Source organism: Ciconia boyciana, chromosome 3 (assembly GCF_034638445.1).
Source record: "Ciconia boyciana chromosome 3, ASM3463844v1, whole genome shotgun sequence".
NCBI lineage: Eukaryota > Metazoa > Chordata > Aves > Ciconiiformes > Ciconiidae > Ciconia > Ciconia boyciana.
Window position 1 is genome coordinate 41,222,511 of NC_132936.1, and position 6,746 is coordinate 41,229,256.

Genomic DNA, 6,746 nt, shown 5'->3' on the forward strand with positions numbered 1-6,746 from the left:
GGGCGGCTGCTGGGTATTCTCAGCGCCCCTAGGCAGCGGCGCGGCCCTGGGGAAGGTGCGAAGGGCTCCCGTCAGGTCCCGGACACACAAAGGGGGCGAGAGCCCTGCGGCCCGGGCCGCCTGTTACCTCAGGCGCCGGGTGGGTCCGGCAGCGGCTGTATGTCCGCAGGCCGCTTGTCTGTGTGTGAAATGAGGGCAAAGTGCGTTTAGTGGCCTCCATGATGAGGGCAGAGCAGGGAGCGTGCAGGAGTCAGAGGTAGGAAGCGGGTGGAGGTGACAGCTAAGGACACGCCAGAAAAGGCCCCGCGATGCTGAGAGTTGTCTCTTGGTGTAACCGACTGATTTCCTGGCAGTTGCATAAAGGGCTTTCTTGCTGAAGGAGAGTGGTGAGAGAAGAGGTTCAAATAACTATAGCTGTTTGTGGGAAGAGCAGAGCTCTTTCCTGTTCAGCTTCCGAATTGAAATAAACCGTGTTACAGTTCACCCTGGTGGAAAAGCTAACAGGGGTTGATAGGCCCCAACATTTATGTAACCTTCAGCTTTTTTGTATCTGATCCTGTTAATTTAACTGTGAAGGTAAAGACAGGTTGGCTTTGGAAGATAAAATGAGGACTATGCATGCCCTCATAAAATCTTGACACTTTGGTGGTTTTTTTATTGTCTGATGAAATATAAGCTAGCCTTTCTCTAATGGCATTTAAAAAACAAAACAAACCTTATCATTCTGAAGCAAGTTTTTGCTTTATGTGTTCTATGCATGGCATATATTGTTAATTAAGCTGTAACAGCACCCAGTCAGTCTAAACACAGACCTGATGTCTGTGCTGGCAATGTGGTTGTGCAGTTCTTAGCGTACCTGATGTTTCAAGTGATGGGGTGACCTGGCAGAGCTTTTCTGCCCAACAAAAATAGAAATAGTAATTAATTTGCTTTCTGTAACAGATAGCTCATGATGATGTTGGAACAATTAGGTGAAATTATCTTTAGGTTTACCTGACTTGCCTTGGCCTAAAACTAATTACAGAAAATAGCAAATTTATTCCTCTGCTGTTACCTTTTCCTCTGTAGAGGAAGTACTTAGAATATTCTTCCTTGGTAAGGAGGATGCTGACAAGCCTCTCTAAAACTAAGACAAGTTTTGGTTCTCCATAACAAGGCTCAGGAAATGTGCTGATGTTATTACAGTGTTATAATTGCCCTACTATTAGTATACAGGTATAACTCCTTCTGTGGACACTCTTCTTTGGAATAATGAAGGCTGGTTTTCCATTCATTTAATTCTTCATTTCCATTACATTTCCCTAAGCAGATAAGTTTCCCTGTGTTCTTGCAACAGTCTTAAGTATTCATACCAAGTGTTTCACCCAAGAAGACTGAGGTGAAGTGTTTTTGCAGGCTTTGGATTAAGGAAACCTTGCATGTTTTTCAACATGTGTATGATGCACTTGTTCAGTTTGGAATGCCCTGTGCCCATGCAGGACTGAGACAGCTACTTCTGTCTTCATCTATATGCTGAGAAGTGCCCGTGTTTGGGTGCAATATTGAAAAAACCCTAAATTTTAGAATAACCAGCACTTTCCCACTGAACTTAATATTTTATATACATGAAATCTGCATTCAGCAGCAGAAAAGATTCGGTTACATTGACTCATGTGACACCAGATCCTAAGGACCATTCAGGCACAATTTAAGTCAATTAAAACAGTCTGCGGAATCAGGCAAAACTTCATCAAGATAAGCTACTAGAAAGCAAGCTTTTGCCAGCGCAGGCAGCATTATAATTGTAAGCAATTGATTAGAACCATGATTGTCCTAATCAACAGAGTTACTCAGGCTTTATCTGCCCTTTAATTTGTTGAGCTAAACTGAAGTAAGTCTGATTTAAGTCAAAATAAGAATTCACACAGCCCTTTGCAGCAAATTAAACCCAGCTAAACCAATGTAGCTTTGCATGTAGACAAACCCTAAGGCAGCAAAATGTCCAACAGCAGTGACAAAGTGCTTGATAGTTGTCAGGGAACATGTGTTTTTACTTTCATTGTGGCAGGAAACACCCTAAGGTCAAGTCTGCAAACCACTGTTTATATTGTTCTTTCTTCTACTTACTTATATAACCAATTTGCAGTGTCCCATTATGTGCTACATGGGGTGCCTTTAAAATTATATATTATAAGCATATTTTTTAAATAAATAGTACCCACAAATTTTATTAATACTGGGAATGGGAGAGCTTATTTATAACTGGTGGTGTGCTAGATTTTATTGGATCTGCACTTCAAGCATGACACCTGTTAAAAAGACAAGTCCAGACGCAGGACAATGTTTTGGTCTTTGTACAAGCTCTGAATGGGGTGGGAAAGTAACCCTTTCAGTGTATTCCTTTGGGACTGTGATGGAAATGTTGTTCGTAGTTGACCAAATGCTAGTCTTCATGCATTCTCTTTTCTTCCCCTTCCTCTGCCGTTGCTCCATTCCCCCATTGTTTTTTGTTTTCTTTCTTTGCTGTCTTCCTCTCATTCTCTTTATATACCATGTTGACTCTGCTTCCTTTTCCTTTTCCTTGAGACATCCTATTCATTTGAGGCAAGGTCCACATCACAGTCCTTTTCTTTTATGCCATCTAACCTTATTCCTCCCACTTCACACAGTAGCTCATTTCTCATTAACCTGTCATGCTCACAAACACAGTGACCACCAGTTAGCTGAGCTGTTTTCTAGGGCTTGTTTCGTCTCACCCCAAGTGAGAAAAAGTCGCTTTAAGCAGTGTCATTCCATTTGAATTTGGCCACACATACTGAAGGTTTCTTACTGATGTATCAGGCACACACTGTGGTTGCAGATTTTGTAGACAAATGCAGTGGTTATCCGTCAGGACTTCGGTGAAATGTTTGTGTGGTGCCGAGTGAAAAAGGATTAGTTAAGATGAAAAAATGGGGATTAGTGCAGGAATTGTAAGGTGGGAAAAACAGCCAAAAGAAAAATGGAATAAATTTCTCATTCTGCTTTGCTATACGGTCACACAGATAGTGCTGGCAAAATGGAAGGGATACACAGGAACAGAAATGAAAGCCAGAGGTAAGTGAAGGTCAGCTCTGCTTCTTTAGGTGCTGACTTATGCTCGTAAACTGTACCAAAAATTATGATCTGAACCTGCAACATGCAGTGACCTTCAATAGGACAAATACGTTTCTTAGGCCTAAGGTACTAAGGTATTTCCAGCAGAAGTACAGAAGTATATTTGCCAATGAGAGACATTCGAAACACCTATTTCCTCTAAAATACCATATATACATCCACTCATACATATTCAGGAAGGATTAATTAAAACCAGAACTTGTCCAGAAAAAGGTGACTGAGCTGATTAGGAAAATAGAAATGGAAAATTTACTTATTGCAAGAAGTTAAAGGATTGTTAGTTAAAGGTTATTGGCCCAACCAAATAACTCTTGAAGTCTATGATTTTTCTCTAAAAGCGCAAGAAGGAGATAAGTTCAGGAGATTTTTAAGATCTATTTTAGTGATGCAGACTGTGTTGATACAGGAACTGTCAGTTACCTCACCCAAACTGGAAATGAGAGGAAGATTTATAACTGCCAGAGGAATGAGTTTCCGGAGCACTCTTCCAGTAGTAGTATGGGTGAAAATAAACAAAATCAACCCCAAATCTTTAGATGAGGCTTATGTGGTCTTTAGATATGGCTTAATAATTTAAGAAAAGGGATTGTATGGTACGGTTGCTTTCAGTGGCATGAGACTTATCGTGAATGACCCAGGAAGTCCTTGAAGTCATTTTGTAATATAAGGTGGCAACAATGAAGTCACAGTGGAACTAAACTTTTTACTTGCAAGGAGGCGATGCAGTAATAACCCATTTGAGTCTATTCACCTATATTCAGCATAATACATCAATGCTATAAAAGGAAAATTACTAAACTCACTGGTGTATACGCATGAATTGTGCTAACAGGCCTGGATATAGAATAATTAGGAAGTAGTGAGTAAAATTTTGCAGCTCTGACTACTGCAATTACCTCAACAATTTCAGGAAAGCATCAACACTAGCAAAGTGTGGATCAGTGCACTTTTCCATCCGTTGTCAATCACAACCTTGTGTAGGTTCACCAAAAAAAGTAACGGGGTATAGGCAGGGCAGTTTCGTGAGGTACTGGAAATGTTACTGCAACCTAAAGAAAGAATGCCTTACATCCCCATGTCCTGCACACCCTTACCCTCCACTGTCAAACATTTTAATGCACAAACATTTACGTTATGCCTATCTGTTATCTTCCTTCCCTTTTCTATTGTAAAGAATTCACATTTCTAAACTTCACATATAATGTTCCCTGCCTGGATTTTGGAGAAATACTGCACCAAACTAAACTCTGCTTTGCTCTTGATCTTAAAAAAATTGTCACAGTGCTTTAGCAGAAAGGAAGACTACACTACTTAGACAAAGATTTTTTTTCCAAAATGTTCTCTTATATCTTTGTAGGACAATTAATTTTTCGTAAGTGATTATAAGGGTAAAGGAGCAGGATGGTATTACACATTAACTGGAATGGTGAAAAAAATTACAGGCCAAATATTAATCATGTGAGTAATACTGAACATGTGAATTAAGAGTCATTGAAGTCAGACACACTTAGAGTTGTGAACGTCTCTCCACTGTTCCGGTAGACTGGAGCCCGGGTCCTCTGCGAGCTTACACAACTGTGTCAGGCTGAGATGTAGTGAAGGTCAGGCTTTTCTTCTGTGCCAGTATGTTAGTGAACAAACCAGCATAGGACACAGTGACAGCTGAGACATTTTAACTATTTCCCTGAGGAAATTAGTTTCCTCAGGTCCAGGAGGAGGTTTGAGACACTGTCCATTCTGTTCACTTGCAAGACCTAGCCCTGTAGTTTGGTGTGCACATTGAAGAAATGGGCACATACTTTTCATTGCAGACCTGTTGCTTCTTTGGGAATTTTGCACGGAAACTCAGTGGAAGCCAGCTAAAAAGTTCGCTTTTATTAAACTCAGTTTTCTACAAAGAACAATGAAGAACTGAAGACTTGAATTAAAACTCTTATTTTCTCAGATCATTTACTAAGGGTTCAACTTCTCTGTCATTATCTTACCTGTCTCTTCCGTCCTTCTCTTTTCTTCAGATAGTACCTGGCTACATTTTGTTCTCAAAAACCTCCTCCCTCCCTCTGCAGCTGACCCTCCGGGATGCTCCCTGGTTTCACAGGTGGTATGTATGTGCACTGTACCATCTATACCACTGTACCATCTACTGCTTAACCTGCTTCTGCACCTCTGATTGATCCATCCCTCTGCTTCCCCATCTCTGCCCCCCTCTGCCAATCCCATGCAGTACCTCTCACTTAGAGTAGCTTTTCTGTTCATAAAACACGAGATGACGATCATCTTCTGCTGGCAAATTCCTTCCTTGTCCCTTCTCCACCACCATGGGTAATTGTGTTGTCCTCCGAGCTCATTTGCTCCCTTTTCTCCCCCGTATGAATGCTGGTTTTAAGCTCTGCTTGTTCTCCTGTTAAATATTTCCAATGACCCGTTTCCTCACCTCAGACCTTATTTCCAAAATTCTTCCCAGACTTAGGTCACCTCTAGCCTGAAGATGCTCATATAAATTACCAGCTTTCTAGAAGTTTCTCCCAGGGAATCTTTAGCTTCTCCTTTCCATTCAGTTCAGGGTCTCTCTGTTCCCCATTCCAGCAGACAAAGTTTTCCTTACCCTCCTCCCCCTTTTTCCTCACGGAGCGGCAGCATCTCACCACTGTTGTGCCTCTTCTTTGGTTGTTCATCCCTTTGGTTTCAGGCCTCACCTTCAGGGCCTGGCATTGTTCTGCTGCTGCCTTAATTTGGGATTTGTGTCTTTGCTCCCACGCGTTCTGGTCCAGCCCAGCTTTCCTCTAATCGCTTCCTTCCTTCCCTCCTCCCGCTTTGCTCCGAGGGCTTTCATTCATGCTGCCCTTTTTGTTTAAGCCTAGAACTGCACCCATCTTGTGAACCAAATCCACTCTGTCTTCATTCAGATCTCCCCATAAAACGTACTTCTGCCATAAAGCCTATCCAGCTCGGATTCCTCTGCTGAAATATATCCCATTCCTCTATAATAAAAACAAATCCTGTTTCATAACAAAACAAAAAGAACTGAGCGAGAGACTGACTACGCAGTTAATTTTTGCCAGTTGCTTTCTGCCAAGAGCAACATGCTTGTTCTTATCCCGCTCCTTAGGACTGTCCTCCCCGTGTGCCTCCTGTTTGTCCTTTTGTTTTGTTATCGGCTTTCAAGTCCTTCCTGAGGGCTCCCGGCCTGATCCTGTGCTCACGTTGGTGTGAAGTGAGAAGTAACTCTGCTGCAGCGAACAGAGCTTTGCCAAGGTGAAATTTCTGTGGAAGGCAAATCAGCCCCTTGTTTTAATATTAGCTAATAAAGCCTGTGCACAGCTCCAGCACAGCACTCTGGTTTTAATTAATAAGAATTAGCATGTACATCTACATACACTCTTTTTTTTCCCTTTGTGGGCTCAGCTACTTTGAAGAAAACCTCTTTGCACATCTTCCTGGTTATTCTATATCTTGACATTAAAAAACCCCAAACAAATAAAACCAAAAGCCAAAGTAACATCCAACTCCCACGCAAACAAAAGGCTTAGCTGCTGCCGGTGGCGGGGAGCGCTGGGAGCAGCCCTTCCCGCCTGCCGAGAGGAGCCGGCTTCCAGCCCACTCTCCCCGCT

The 6,746-nt window shown here is 42.1% G+C and overlaps 1 long non-coding RNA gene across 1 annotated transcript; it reads left to right on the forward strand.

Moving 5' to 3' along the window:
• Positions 1-49: 49 nt before the first annotated feature.
• Positions 50-6,441, forward strand: LOC140649984 (uncharacterized). The gene is made up of 4 exons (XR_012041812.1): positions 50-386; positions 3,024-3,075; positions 5,151-5,236; positions 6,245-6,441. It is a non-coding gene; the product is annotated as an uncharacterized lncRNA (long non-coding RNA).
• The last annotated feature ends 305 nt before the right edge of the window (positions 6,442-6,746 follow it).